We start from the raw sequence: 15,369 nt of genomic DNA, 5'->3' as shown, positions 1-15,369 counted from the left end.
TGTAAGGGTTCCTTTTTCCAATCCTTTACCCATACTATACCTCAAAGATTGTGCATGTGTGTGTGTGTGTGTGTGTGTGTGTGTGTGAGTGTGTGCAGGTATGTCTGTGGGTATGGCAGGTCCTTCAGCTATATTTTTATATCTGGGAGAATGTCTTTCTCAATTGCATGAATTGTTCCTGTAAAAAGATAGGTTACCCAGTTGATGTAGGTCTCCTTGGTAGCCTCCCACGCAGAACCTCACCAGGTGTATGCCCAGTGGGGCCCTGGTGAGCCCCGGGCCTGGAGAGCCACAGGGAGTAAAGCTACCCAGGGTGCCCAAGTTTCCTGATACTTGGTCAAAACTGACTTCAGGGTTCTATTCATTCTTTCAACCTTTCCAGAGCTTTGCAGCCTGTAGGCTGTGTGCAGGTACCATTTGATTCTGAGTTACTTCTGCCACAAATGTGGGCCCACTGTCACTGCAGGAGGACAGGCAGTCCATATCGGGGGCGATTTCTCTTAGAAAGGCCCTGCAGACTTCAGCTGCCTTTCCCATTCTAGTGGGAGATGCTTCTGGCCACCTCAAGCATGTGCAGACAAGCGCCACGAGGGACCTGTAGCTCCTACAGGGCTTCACTTCAGGGAAGTCTATTTGTGTGTCTTCAAAAAGGGAGCATGCACTATGTTGACTGCCTGGTGGGAGTAGGGCCCTTGGGTTGGTTCAACTTTGGCACAAGACTGGCATTGCTGGCAGACTGACACACTAACTGAGGCTAGTTTGGGCATATAATAATATTGATTCAGAAGTTGATTCACTGTAGTCTTCCTCAATGGGAGACATCGTAGTGCTACTTCACCCATGGAAAGGCGCGTTTTCTCAGGACGGTGACTCGACTGTCTGGCAGGGCCCATGAGTCTCAGGCCCTAAGTGGGCCCCTTCCTGATGAGCCCATTTGTTTTCTTCTTTGGTGTAATGGAGGAGCGTACCGTGAAGGGTGAGGACCGTGCCAGGGGAAGTCTCCTGCAGACCTTCTAGGTTGTCTTTTAAATCATTGATTAGAAGATTGGCTTTCCAGGTGGAACTTTCAGCAGCCAACTTTGCAGCTTCATTTGCATTGTGGTTTCCAAGGGTGATGGCGTCTTTTATTTTTTGATGTCCCTTACAATGGATGATGGCAACCTTGTTAGGCTTCCAAACTGCAGTCAACAGTTGTGAGATTTTGGAGCCAAGGATTTAGCTCAGTGGTTCTGCCACCTGCCTCGCAAGTTCAAGGATCCAAGTTCGATCCCTGGTACCAAAAAAGAGAGAGAGAGAGAGAGAGAGAGAAAGTTGTGACATTTCATCCTTGCTTTTTTTTTTTTTGTACCAGGCATTGAATTTAGGACCTTGCGCTTGTGAGGCAGGTGGCAGCACCACTGAGCTAAATCCGCTGCCCTCATCCTTGCTTTTGTTTCCTTCTGCTGGGAGTCCTCATTCCGTGTACAGCATTCCATGGACATGAATAGTGGCAAAAGCATATCCTGAATCAGTGTACATGTTCACTTTCTTCCTCTTGCCCAGTTTAGAACTTGTCGCTGAACAGACCAGTTCTGGGGAAGAGGCCCGACCAGGAGCACCTCTTCCATAGCGACAAGAGCACGTCCAGCCTGATGTTTTCCATCTCTGACTGAGCCACTTCCACCAGTGAACAGGGTGTACTTAGGATCAGTCAAGGGCTCTATCCATGGGTCTGGTTGACTGGCGAAGAGTTCAATTGGTCAGGGCCAGGCAGTCACAGTCAGGAGGGTCAACCTTGGTAGGCAAGAAGGTGGCTGCGTTCAGTGGTTCAGCCCAGTGGAAAGTGAGTCGGGGGTTTTCACAAAGCAGTCCTTGACATCATGTGACACAGCTGTTTGAGAGCCAACGATGACCCTGGCTGTTGAACAGCTCCAGAACAGTGTGTGGCATCTGAACTGTCAGGTTCTGTCCTAGGGTCAATCTGTCTGCCTCCTTGGTCAGGATGGCTGCCGCCAGCGCCCTCAGGCAGGAAGGCCAGCCCTTGGCTACAGGGTCTAAGTTCCTAGACAATATGCAACAGGCCTCTTCCAAGGGCTGATCTTTTGGGTCAGGACCCCTGATGCCACATGTCTTTGTTCATCAACAGCAGGTTAAAGGGTCTGGTCACACCAGGAATGCCCAGGGCCAGTGTCTTTTTCTCCTCTTTATCTCCTGCTAGCATGTCATACAGGGGCTTTGCCTTTTCAGCAAATCCCAGTACCCACATCCGGCAGAACGTTGTAAACCCCAGGAGTCCCTTAATTGTCTCTTATTAACAGGTCTGGGGACAGAACATACCACTTCTTTTTTTTTTCTGGCCCCAGGTGTCTTAGTCCTTTCTCTAGGTCAAAACCTAAGTAGTGAACTTCGGATTTACACATTTGGGCCCTTTTCCAGGAGACCTTATAGCCAGTGACCAGTAGGTGGTAGAGGAGAGCCTGTGTCCCTTTCCAGCAGTCAGATTTATTCAAGCTGCAAATTGGCAGGTCACCTGCGTACTGTAACATGGTGCAATTGAAATCAACATGTGGAAACTCGGCCAGTAAGCAGCTCGTGCTTCTCCACAGAAGTGGAAAAGTTCTTCACATTTTTTCTTTTCCCTTATTTCCTTTTCTCTCCCCTTCTTCACACTTCTGAGGTGGGGGAGTTCTTGAAACATTGCGGAAAGGTCCAGGTAGGTTGGTCTTTTTGTCCAGTCTCTGCGTTTTCTCATTCAAAGGAGAGAAAATGAGCTGGCTTACAGGAGCGACTCACAGACAGAAGAAGGCGTCTTTCAGGTCCAGACAGTAAACCAGTCAACATCAAGGAGAAGCGAACCCAGGCGTGTACCAGAGTTGGGAACCGGCTGAGTTGGTGGCTGGAGGTCTTGCACAGGCTGGTAATCCCCATTGGGCGTCTCCACGGGGGCGGGGTGTTCCAAGGTGCCTGTCTATCAGAAGTCTAGCTGTTTCAGGCAGGAGATGCGAGGCTGAGTACTAGTGAGGGTCTCCCTGGACCAGGGTACTATGTGACAATAATGGGAGTCGCTGTTGGGCAGAGCTCAATTAGAAGAGGGGCATGACTGTTGGCAGGTCCTGGAGGGTTGTCTTCGGCCCAGACTTCTGGAAAAAGTGTCTTTAAAATTTCAGGGCTCTAGCTGTCAGGCAGTCCTGCCTGATGGAGGCACCATTCTTCTTCTCGGGGCACAGAGTCAATCAGGTCTGGGGCCGAGGCTGCAGGTCCAAGCCTGAGTGTTGCTGGCTGGTTTGAGTGAAGGAAATTGCTGCCCCCAGCTTAGAAAGGAGGTCACATCCCAGGAGAGGAATGGGACATTCCAGCAGGTACAGGAGCTCATGCTTGACTAAATGTCCCCCAATTTCACAGGACTGGCTTAGGCAGAAGTTTTTCCAGCTCAATACTGCAGGATTCCAACAAAGAAATATGCAGAAAAGTTCACATATACAGAATTAAGACCTCCTGAGATAAAAGCTAAAACCAATAAAAGTATCAGAAAAAAATATGAAAAAACATAAAGTCTAGTAAAATTGCTGGACTTTAAAAATGAGGGGTTAGGCTGGGTGTGACAACTCACACTTGTAATTCCATACTCAGGAGGTGGGGGCAGGAGGATCCCAAGTTCTAGGTCAGTCTGAATTACACAGAGAGAGACTTTGTCTCCAAAAACGCACAAACAAAAACAGTAACAAAAAGAGGGATTTGGACATTTTTTTTAAACTTACTGTTCACTGCTTATTTTTGAGACAGGCTCTTGATGGGCACGTGGGCTAGTCCCAAACCTCTGGGCTCAAGAGAATTTCTTGCCTCATCCTCCAAGTACCTAGGAGTACAGGTGTGTGCTACATGACCAAATTTGGACATTTTTTTTCAGTGCTGGGGATAGAACCCCGGGCTAGGCAAGCACTGAGTCACCTTTAGCCTTGGATAGTATTTAAAAACTTCTTGCCTCTCATGGTGGCACACACCCCCAATCCCAGCACTCAGGAGGCTGAAGCAGGAGAATTGCCCAGAGTTTGAGGGCATACTACACTTTCAGTGAGATGCTGCCTGAGAAAACAACAAAACTCTGGGTTGGGAATACAGTTCAGTGGTCCAGTGCTTGCCCAGCATGTGCTGGGTTTGATCACTGGCACTGCCCAAAGTTACAAAACAAAGTCACCAACGGGAGCATGCCTTGACCCACAACTTGGAGGACTGCAGCAGGTTCCCCCGTGACAGAGACGGCAGCCACCAGAGCCCTGGGGAAGGCGGGGATCACTGAGCTAAGCGCACAAGGGAAGCTGCGAAATGAGCTCCCAGAGCCGATTCCAAGTGAAGTCCGGCAGTGGGTCCGGGGTGCGCTGGGTTAGGTCCTGGCACAGAACAGCACACACGGCCAAACCAGGCCCGGAGTAGTGTCGGATGCATGAAGGAGACCGTTGGCTTACCACAGAACCACCGTCCAAGGCACTCATCACAGGACCTGGCCCCACAGGACTGGGGAACTCACGCATGGGGCGCTGGGATGCCAGCCCCAGGTCACCAGGCTGCTCTCCACTTTCACATCTGTGCGTGGGAGCTACCCTGATGGGCATGTCTGGGACCCAGAGACACAGAACACCCCCAGCTTGGGAGGATGGGGTTTACGTGAGGGCAGGGCTGGGGATCAGACCAACAGGGGGCACTTGCCAGCATATGAGGCCTCTCCTTAATCCCCCAGCACACACACACACACACACACACACGACCAAAAATCTCAACCCCCAAACTCACAGCACAGCAGATACAACCGCAGGAAGAATCTGCAGACTGCAAGATCTGAAGTAATTACACAGAATGCAATAGAGGGAAACAATCAGGAAATGCTCAGGAGCAGTTAAGAGATTTAAAAGGAGGATGAAGCCAGCTGTGACAGGACACACCTATGTCCCAGCTACTTGGAAGGCCAAAGGCAGAAAGAGCCCTAGAGTTTGAGGTCAGACTGGGCAACATCGCAGGGCCTCACCTCCAAAAAAACACAAACCCACAAAGCTAAATACAAATTTAAAGAATGTGAGAAAGACCCACATGTATTTCCCAGCACTTCTGGGAAGAGACATGGGGGACAGCTGACTCAGAGGGGACTCTGAACCGCCCAGAGCCAAAATCATGAGCCCGAGAGTGAGTCCACTGAGAGGCTGGCTCGAGCCCCGGGTGCGGCTGCTCAGGGCTGGGGGCTAAGTGTCCAGCACCAAAACAGACATGAAACAGAGCAACCCAATGAATCTAAAAAAGCAAAAGCAAAACCAACAGACACATCAGGCTGAATCCACACACCAAAGACACACTGTCTCAGCAGGAAAAGGAAGGGCGCCCTTGAGTACTGGACCTGCGCAGACAGCCAAGCAGTGGCCCCTGCCCTCTCCCCGCAGCATTCTCCATGCCACAACCAGAACTGATTATGCGAGGTACACACTGGGGACGAGCCAGGCCTCACACATCCTATGCACTGTACCACCAAGCTATATCCTCAGCCCCTTTCTCAGTTTTTATAAATTTGAAACAGAATCTCATTAGGTTGCCTGGGGTGTGTTCAAACGTTCAAACTTGCCTTCCAAGCCGCTGGATGGCAGCTGTGCATCACCGAACCCCGGGGCGTAAGACTTAAACCTCAGGATGGAGGTGTATGTGGCTCACATCTGTGGGGCCCCTTCTGCAGCGCCTTCCTGAAATGACGTCACACATTCCTGCCCTGGAGCTCTGAGGCTTGGCTGTGGCACTTGCTTGGCTCGTGAAAAGGGGGAAGTGACACATTACTTCCAAGCAGATGTGCTGAAGGCCGGGTGGTCACCATGTCCTCCCTCACTGCGATGAATGGCAACATCCCAGAGGAGGGGCTGCTCCAACCTGCTCCTCAGTGATGCCCACGAGGACTGGGACCACGGATGAGGCACAAACCCTCCTTGTAAACTCCTGAGGCTTGAGCCATTTGTTACCACATCGTAATGCAGCTCAAGGTTGCTGGAGTAGTTTGGGGGGCTGGGGCTGGGGCTCAGTGGAGCCACCGCCTACCTCTCAAGCGCAAGTACTTTGGGGTCCTTCCCAGGAAGAGTCCATGAATTCAAACTCTCTTTACAAGGTTTAAGAAAGTGTTTTCCATGCGTGCTCAGTGGACATGCAGAAGGAAAAATCCAAATCCAGCGGTCTGTTAAACCAAATATCAGATTTGCAAAAATGTGGAACTATTCTTGTTCTGCAGAATATAGTTAGTTGCCCTAAAAATACACTGTTTATATTAATACATAGTGACCTCCTTTTTATTTTTAATTTTTGTTTTGCAGGGCTGATGAGCTCACTTTTAGCTTTTAGCTCTTTTTTCTCCCCGAGGTCTCACTTTGCAGTTCAGGCTGGCCTGGAACTCTCAGCCATCCTCCTGCCTCAGCCTCCTGCCTGCTGGGATTACAGGCATGTGCCACCACACCCAGCTTTTTAGCTCATTTTTATATTGACAAATGTGGGCAGGGTGTAGCTCAGTGGTGGAGCACGTGGCCACTATTGCAAGGCTCTGGGGTTCAGTTCCCAGCTCTGCCAGACAAACAATGAACACATTAACAAACCACAGCTTAAAAGGGTTCTGGGGCTGAGATGTAGCTGAGTGGAAGGACACTCGCCTAACATGCATGCTTGAGACATTCAGTTCAATCCCCAGCACCAAAGAACAAAGAAAGAATGGTTTCAATTTCTAATAGTTTATGAGTTCGTGTTTATATACAATGCGCACATCCTACGTGATACTCTGTGCCGGTATCACCTGGTATCTGTGAGTGCAAATTCCAGAGCCCCACACTGTCCGCTCCCCTTGAGCAGCCACATCCTGGCCGGAGAGCCAGGCCATCACCGAGGGAAGGAGAACGCGTGGTGGTGATGCTGGGTCACCACACGTTTGCCTTGTGTTCTGCTGTCCTGATTCCTGGTCAGGGGAAGCCAGAGTCGCAGCTCTGGGACATGCCAGGGTGCAGGGGAGGCTCACGGCTGGCCTCAATCTGCCTCTCCTTGAGCCTCCCGGGGCTGGCGACTGAGCACCCCAGCCAGAGGAGCCCCGGGAAGGTCAGCTGGTATCTGTGAAGTCATTGTTACAGCCCCGTCTTAAACGTCCCTGGGACCCAGATGTGGATATGCTTGGATCCCAGCTCAGTGTAGCTGGGAACCACCGGAGCCCGGGAGGTGCCTGGCAGGGTCTCTGTCACCAAGCGTTGCTTTCCCTGCTCCTTTCAGCACCCGGCTGCAAGGTGAACTGGTTTGCCGAGCCTGTGCCCTGCCTTGCGGGCAGCCTCCACACAGTCCCCAAGAAGAGGGCCACAGGGCCTAGGAGCGAAACCTCCAGCAAGCGTCATGAACCAAGCCACCCTTTCGTCTGTGTGCTGACAGAAAGCTGACAGGTGCTAACGTGCAGGTGAGTAATCACAAGAACAGACAGATGCACACATTAAAATCCCCTGGGGGCCAGAGGGGCCCAAGATAGTGCCTCGACACCCCTCACCTGCACCTCCCATGCAGGACCCGCTCCAGCGGCCCCCCCTCCAGCACATCGAGCTCCCCTGAGCTCTGGTGCCGGCAGCTGTTTCCCAGATCGGGGAAAGATCAGATCTCCTGCCTGGGCCACCTGCCTGATGCCTTGGCTATGTCCTTCCAGCACCAGGAGGCCTCACTGAGTGACGGGACCGGTCGGTCGGTCCCAGTCACACCAAGCCACAGAGTGGAGCGGCTGGCAGACTGCAAGAATCGCTCTGATTGTTGGAGTTTGTTTTCATTTGTAAAAAGTGAACTTAATATTATCTACCAGGCAGTGAGGTCTGAAGGACTAAAATGTGCCCAATGCATAATGAGTGACCCAAAAAGGTAGTTTTATTTTTTACTTTTTGAGCCCAGGGTCTTCTCACTGATTTACACCCCAGTCTTTTAAAAAATTTCAGTCTCACTCCATCACCCAGTTGTTGGGCTGCGTTGGATCATCAGCCTCCAAGGTGTGTGTGAGCACGCCCAGGGAAGGTGGCTTTTACCACGAGCCAAAGACAACTTTAAAAATAATTCAAGTTTTTCTCACCATTCTTTATGATTCCTGGAGGGAGGTCTTACTTTTTAAAAAAATCAAAATTGAACTATTACACAACAAGGAAGGAACTTCCCAGTACCTAAAAAAACTCATACAAACAGACACAAAACAAAGCAATGATCCAATTAAAAATGGACAAAGGGGACCGGGGATTTAGCTCAGTGGCTCTGCCACCTGCCTCACAAGCAAGCGCATGGTCTCTGGTACCAAAAAAAAAAAAAAAGGACAAAGGAATATTCACAGAAAACAAAACATAAAGCATTTAAATGTGCTAAACTCACTAGATGAATGCAGACCGAACTGACGCTGAAACGGCATTCCCACTTCCCAGGACGCCGCCGGCCAGTTTTCTAGGTGCGCCCAGCAAGGTGTGCTAGGTGTGGGAGGCCACGTGGCAGAGGCTGGCGACAGTGCAAGTGCACGCAGCTCCCTGCAACCCCAGCCCTAGGTGCTGCTCTACAGAGAGGCTCACGCCGCATGGCGTGAGTTACAGAACTCTGTAACTACAAAGAGCAAAAAACGAAGCCAAGAAACCACCCTGAAGCTTGAACAGTGAGCAGTGGGTTGGATACAGGAAGTCATGAAGTATATAAAATACTCTGCACTGGCCTGGAGGTGCCCACCTGTAATCCCAGTTCCCAGGAGGCTGAGGCAGAAGGATCTCAAGTTCAAGCCTAGCCTGGGCAATACTGCCAGATGGGACACTCCGCTCACAATGAAACACTTCAGAGTATGTGTTAGCTTTGTGCTGCATACCTGAGAAGAACAGCACAGGGGAGGGAGCACGACTTGGCCCTGGTGGGTGGAAGCAGCGTCACTGGGCAGTGTGAGGCAGAGGGGAGCTGCCTGCCTCAGCCTTGTGGCCTCCAGGAAGCAAAGCAGGCGAAGGCCAGGCAGGAGGGGCTTGGCCAGACAGACCCCCAAAGTAGGGCATGGTCCCACAACTTCCGAGAGGCTGGCAAGTTCCGTCACCGTGGCAGTTAAAGCCTGGCCCCCACGGCCTCCAGAGACTTCCGGGATGTCTGTGCAGCACAGCCAAGACCACGCCCTGACACTCACACTGGCGGCACCTCAGACTGAGGTCAAAGTCCAGCTCCACTCACTCTGCCCGCCCGACATCCGCGCTGTGAGTGCTGCTTCATCTCCCTAAAACCCTCACGGGTCTACACTTCACAGCCCAGAGCATAGGCAATAACTTGTCTGAGGTCACACAGCCAGCGTCAGGGCTGGGATTTAAACCCTTCAAAGTTCATGCTTTGCTTTGCTGAGATGGGATCCTGTTCTGCTGCCCAGGATGGTCTTGAATTCCTGGGCTCCAGCAACTCTCCTGCCTCAGCGTCCTGTGTGGCTGGCACTCAGGAGCTTGCCACTGTGCCTGGCTAGCGCCTGTGCTCTTGGCATTGCTCTCTACAGCAAAACAGAGACTGAAAAATGATACAATAATATCCAAGTCTGACAAAACACAGATTTAAGAGATAAAGAATTACTAGGAATATGGGTGGCATTGCTCGATACTAAACAACTCACCGGGAACTGCAACAACCTAGTACAGTACCTAAAACGTGCTAGCAACAGTCTCAAAATACTTTTTTTTTCCCTCTTGGTGATACGAATTGAGGTTAGGACCTTGGGCTTGCCAGGCAGGTGCGGCGCCACTGAGCTACATCCCCAGCCCAGTCTCAAAATACTGTAGGCGTAAACTGACATAACTAAGAATGACAAGGCTACAGACGCAGGGACCATGTTAACACACCTCCCCTTGGGCTGGCTCAGCTCAGCACCTGCCAGCTGACATAGCATACTTTTCCTCAAAACTAAGAGAAGGAACAAAAAACCAAAGAAGGGTAAACATTACAACAACCTTCACCGAATATACATATATAAAATCTTGTAGCCAACGCTTAGAAAAAAAATATTTTACTTATGGAAAATATAAAAACTGGGCCGGGGATTTGGCTCAGTGGTTCTGCCGCTTGCCTCCCAAGCACAAGGTCCCAAGTTTGATCCCCGGAACAAAAAAAGAAAGACAATATAAAAACTGACTTTTTTTTTTTTTTTGAGACAGGGTCTTGCTATGTACCTCAGGCTGGCCTTGAGCTTGCAGCAATCCTCCTGCTTCTGCCTCCGTAAAATCTGACTTATACTAGGTCATTAAAGTGTCAGTCAATACCAAAGAATCAACATTACCCTGAAATCCCAGCACTCAGGAGGCTGAGGCAGGAGGATCACCATGAGTTTGAGGCCAGCCTGGGCTATATAGTGAGTTCAAGGACAGTCTGGACTACATACCCAGGCCTTGTCTCAGGAAAAAAAAAAAAATCAATGTCGCATAGAACACATCCTATGACCACAATATAATGATGTTAAAAATCAGTAACAAAGATTTTTTTTAAAAAAATGAGTAAAACTAGGGCTGGAGATGTAGCTCAGTGACAGAGGATGTGCTTAGTATGCAAGAGGTGCTGGGTTCAATTCTGGAGCTATCCAATGAGGCAATGTTCCCCAAAATGAGAAAAATACTGTAATCCCGGCACCCAGGAGGCTGAGGCAGGAGGACTGCTGTGGGCTCAAGGCCAGCCTGGGTTACACAGTGACTTCAAAGACAAACTAAACTACCCTGTCTCAGAGAGAGAGAGAGAGAAAGAGAGAGAGAGAGAGAGAGAGAGAGAGAGAGAGAGAGAGAGAGAGAGAGAGGGAGGGTGGGTGTTTAGCTCAGTGGTGCCATCACATGCCTTCTAAGTGCAAAGTCTAGCGTTTGATCCCCCCTACCAAATTAAAAAAAGGGGGGGGGAGAAGGGAGGGAGAGAAAGAGAGTACAAAATGCTTATCTTTGTGAATTTAAAAACACACATTCAGGAAAGTCACAAAAGGAGAACCGCAACAATGAAAACTGTAACATACTCAGAACTGCAACAATGAAAACCTACATACGATAGCTGAGTCTCATTTTAAAAAGTTGTGTACTCTAGCCGAAGCCCAGAGGACTGTGCTGGGACACAGGGATGGTGGGTACGGGTGCAGCAGGCATCCCACTTGGGAAGTCAGAAAGGGAGCCACTGGGGAAGCCCCAGACTGCAGATAGTCAGAAACAACAGAGAACCGAAACAAAACAAAAATCCAGTTTTAGTCAAAGCATCAAGAAAATGGAATGCAGCCAGGGCCAGGCCCCGGGCGGGCTGAGATACCCACCAGGCTGGCATCCCTGACCCTGGCCGTGTCTGGGCAGACCGTCGGCCAGGGATCTCCAGAGAAAGGCAAGCTGAGGTGTTACAGGAACACACAAGAATCCATTTATGTTTCAATCTGCAACACGAAAGACACAGCAGCAGGACAGCCGTAGGCCTGGGCTCTGGGAGCCACACCAGGCTGGGGAGGCAGTGGGCTCCCTGGGAGTGGCTTGTATTGGCGGTCCTTGTCCCTGTGGCCCACGTGGACCCTACTCTGCTCCTCAGCAGAGAGGACGAGGGGTCCGTGAAGGGCAAGGCCACAGTCACCATCCCGGCCCACCCCGTCCCAGTCTCAGGACCAGCCAGATCTGATCAGAGCCAGAGCTGGCTTCCCGGAGAAGGGAGGGGCTGCTGAAGACAGGCGTGGGAAGAGCCTGAGCTTCAGGTGATCTGGTTTCTAATAAACGCTTCTTGCCATCTTCAAAAGCAAAACGAACTAGCTGTACATTTAAAAATATAAGAAATTTTCTAGGCCATTAAAAATATCTGAAACAGAGCCAGGGATTTAGCTCAGTGGCTCTGCCACCTGCCTCACAAGCATAAGGACCTAAGTTCGATCCCTGGTACAAAAAAAAAAATTATCTGTATCTAATCTATATCTATATATCTGAAACAAGTCTCTTGGGTTTTGAACCGTTTTTAGTCAAAACTATCAAAGGTAGTATTTTCTGATAAACATCAGGAAAACAAATTTATGCATCCAATTTAAGAAAAACCCTGGCAGACAGATTGAAGAATGACCATCTAGTTGTATTAGGTGCAAGGACGCAGTTTTTAAATGAACAATGGTAGATATTCATGAAAGTGGACAGAGTAAGGAACTCAGGGTCATCTGTGCCTGTGCTGTGGAGCCAGGACTAACTTAACACTACTAACTGCAACTGAAAAAGGGTTAAGATGGCAAATTCTATTTTTACTCCAATTAAAAATATAAATAAATAAGTGGGGAAGTAATCAAGCATCTTTAACCAACTTGGTTTTTTTTCTTTTTTGAGACAGGGTCTCACTCTTAGCCCAGGCTGATTCTGGACTCAGTGATCTTCTGGCCTCAGCCTCCCAAGTGAAGCACACCTGGCCCTTCCCCTCTCCTCTCTGCCAAGTTCTGCTACACTGCCCAGGACAATCTTGAGCTCCTGGGTTCAAGCGATCCTTGTGCTTCGGGATCTCTTGTGTTGATGGGACCACTTGGCCCTACTTCAGTTTTTAAATCACCCTTTCTGTGGTTATTTTCGCCTTTCTTTGGTGTATCGATGAATTGTGGTGTAGCAGTTCACATGAGCAATGTCTAAGGAACTACATAGTCACACATTAGGGATGCCGGCTGCCAGGGCTTTTAATCCAAGAGTATGAGGCAAGGTTGCTTTGATGCTCACTGATCTAGATACTTCCCCACATAGGCAAGGAGAAATACAAAGATGGGAACTGAAGCACTGTTGGGAAAACTGGGTAACAACCTACACGTTATCACAAAAATGGGTCAGCTAGGGCTGGGGATGTAGTTCAGTGGCACCATGCCTGCCTTGCAAGCACAAGATTGTGAGTTCAATCGCAGGTACCGAAAAAAAAAAGAAAGGATCAACTACCTGGGCATGGGGGTGCACACCTGTTGTCCCTGCACTTAGGAGGCTGAGGCAGGAGGATTACAATGGGGTCAAGGCCAACCCGGGTTACATACAGAACTCCTGTCTCTAAACAGTAGCAAAAAATGGACTAACTAGATGTATTCAAGCAGTGAAACACTGTGTAGTGGTTTAAGCAACAGATAAGTTACATGTATCAACATGGGTTTATAGGGGTTTTTTAAAACAATCAAAAGGAGAAAAAGCACAACACATAAGATAACGTTGTACACTGTTTATGGACACATATGTGTGTTGCAACATTTATTACTTATGTGCTGTTTACAGCATTCCAGAGGATTTCATAAAAAAATAAAAAATAAAAAAGATGGGACAGCTGGGCGTGGTGACGCACGCCTATAATCCCAGCACTTGGGAGGCTGAGTCAGGAAGACTGCTGCTGAGTTGGAGACCAACCTGGCCTACATGAGTTCCAGGTCAGTCTCAACTACATAGTAAGACCCCACCCCAGCAACAAAACAAGTTCAATCCCCAGTAACAAAAAAAGAAACAAAAAAGATGGGACATAAATAAACATAATAAACAGCTCAGAGCTCTCCTCAGTGTCAGCCCCACACCACATCTACACGTCTCTTTTGTGTCTCTTTCGTGAAGACAGCACATCTACACTTGTCCTACTCCAACTTCCTTCCAAATGCCAACGGCAGCAAACTAGCTGCTTTTTAAATATATCGTTTGTGAGTGTGTTTGTGTGATGGGGTTTTGCTGTTCCCTACACTAGCCTTGAATTCCTGGGCTCAAGGAATCTTCCTGCCTCAGCCTTCCAAATGATGGGACTACAGGAGCATGCCACAGGCAGGTAATGAGAGTTATTTTGCTCTTTTTGAGGCTCTTAGCCGTGCTAAGCACACATGAGCACTGAGCTATACCCCAGTACCGCGTTCTGTTTCCAGGGGCCCAGTACCAGGCCTTCCGAATGCCCTTCACACACAGAGGTGGACTGCTTCCATCATTTACCAGGGAAAGCCTCTTCTTGGTGCACGCCCTTGTCACCGCACACACTGCAGGTCTCACTGCAGACTCCCAGGAGGAGAACAGCTGGGTCTTTTCAAAGCTTGCTCAGATCTACTTCCTCCTACTCTAGTGTGTGGCACATCTGCCAGCCTCTCCCAGGCCACAAGGAACATCAGAATGCCCCACCCCCATGTTTTTCTAGGATCCAAGACAGGGGCTCTGGTGTGCTATAGGAGCACTCCAACCCTGAGCTACACTCCAATACTCCTGCTAGACTTTCTGATCTGAAGAGAAATGGCACATTCCTGCAAATTTAATTTGTATTTTAAAAAATCTATAAAATGACTAAGAACTTTATTTAAATTTTTTGGTACCGGAGATCGAACTCAGGACCTTGCATTTGCAAGGCAGGTACAGTGGTGTCTCCGAGCTAAATCTCCAGCCCAGAACTTTATTTTTTTATCCTCCAAGACTTTGCTATGTTTTTAAAAACCTTTTTTAGTGCATAAAGGAATTCAGATTTTTTTCCTATAAGCTTTTCCATAAGTCTCTATGCACGAATCTGTTTCACGTGAATTTTCTTGGTTATTTTTTTGGGGGGAAGGGGACAAGGTCTCACTATGTAGTTCAGACTGGCCTTGAACTCATTAGGTGGCCCAGGGAATCCTCCTGCCTCAGCCTCCCAATTGCTGGGATCACAAGTGTGTGACACCATGCTCAGCTTCACGTGAACTTTTAAAACTCATGACAATGGTTTCTTTGGTACAAAGCTAGCCAAGGAGCATGTTCTTAATGTTTAGGGCGTGGAGAGAGCCTTCATTCAGTTTGCTGATACCTTGAAAAATCTTTTGTCAGATAAGCACATTGGCGTACATCTGTAATCCCAGCCACTCGGGGGGGTGGAGGCAGGAGGATCACAAGTTTGATACCAGCCTGGGTAACTTAGTGCGACTGTCTCAAAAGAAAAAAAAAAAAACAAAAAAGACCTAGGACTGTAGCTCAGTGGTAGAGCACCTGCCGAGCATGTATGAAGCGCTGGGTTTCATTCCCAGCTGTGCAAAACCAGAAAACAATACACAAATGCTCTGAGAGGACTAGCGTGGACCAGGTCCTGGGTTCAGTCTTCCCGGGCTGCCTCCTGGGGTCGCGTCCTAGCTCCGGGGCACAGAGAGGCCGGGGCTCGGGCTCCTACCCTCGTACCTGTACCTGTGGCCCGCACGGGCGCCCCGCGAAGCTTCCAGGAAGCGGCGCGCGACGACGGCGAGTCCGTCCTGACCCGGAGGCGCCAACTGGTGACGTCCACGTCAGTCTTCGGGGCTCTGCAAGGTCGAGCTGCAAGTCTCAACAGGTAGCTGGGAAGGAGGAAGGAGTCGGGCAGGGCCGGGCCCGCCTCCCGGGGCTTCGCTGCCGGGTGGAGCCGAGGTTGCGCGGAGCACGTGCGAAGCTCCGCCGCGCTCGCTCA

At 49.6% G+C, this 15,369-nt stretch overlaps 1 long non-coding RNA gene across 4 annotated transcripts in view; it reads right to left on the bottom strand.

Annotated features, from left to right (window-relative positions):
- LOC104875431 overlaps positions 1-15,363 on the bottom strand; it is a 46,317-nt gene extending 30,954 nt beyond the window's left edge. For 3 of the 4 annotated variants that reach the window (XR_004517029.1, XR_004517030.1, XR_004517031.1), the window contains exon 1: positions 15,108-15,363. This is a non-coding gene — a long non-coding RNA (uncharacterized LOC104875431). The remainder of the gene's footprint in view (positions 1-15,107) is intronic. The other variant, XR_004517032.1, reaches the window with a different exon arrangement.
- Between the last annotated feature and the right edge of the window lie 6 nt (positions 15,364-15,369).

The sequence above is a fragment of the Fukomys damarensis genome, unplaced genomic scaffold (assembly GCF_012274545.1).
Source record: "Fukomys damarensis isolate Sample0158 unplaced genomic scaffold, DMR_v1.0_HiC HiC_scaffold_13, whole genome shotgun sequence".
NCBI lineage: Eukaryota > Metazoa > Chordata > Mammalia > Rodentia > Bathyergidae > Fukomys > Fukomys damarensis.
The sequence above is the reverse complement of the archived record's forward strand: the minus strand, read 5'-3'. Positions and strand labels throughout refer to the sequence as shown.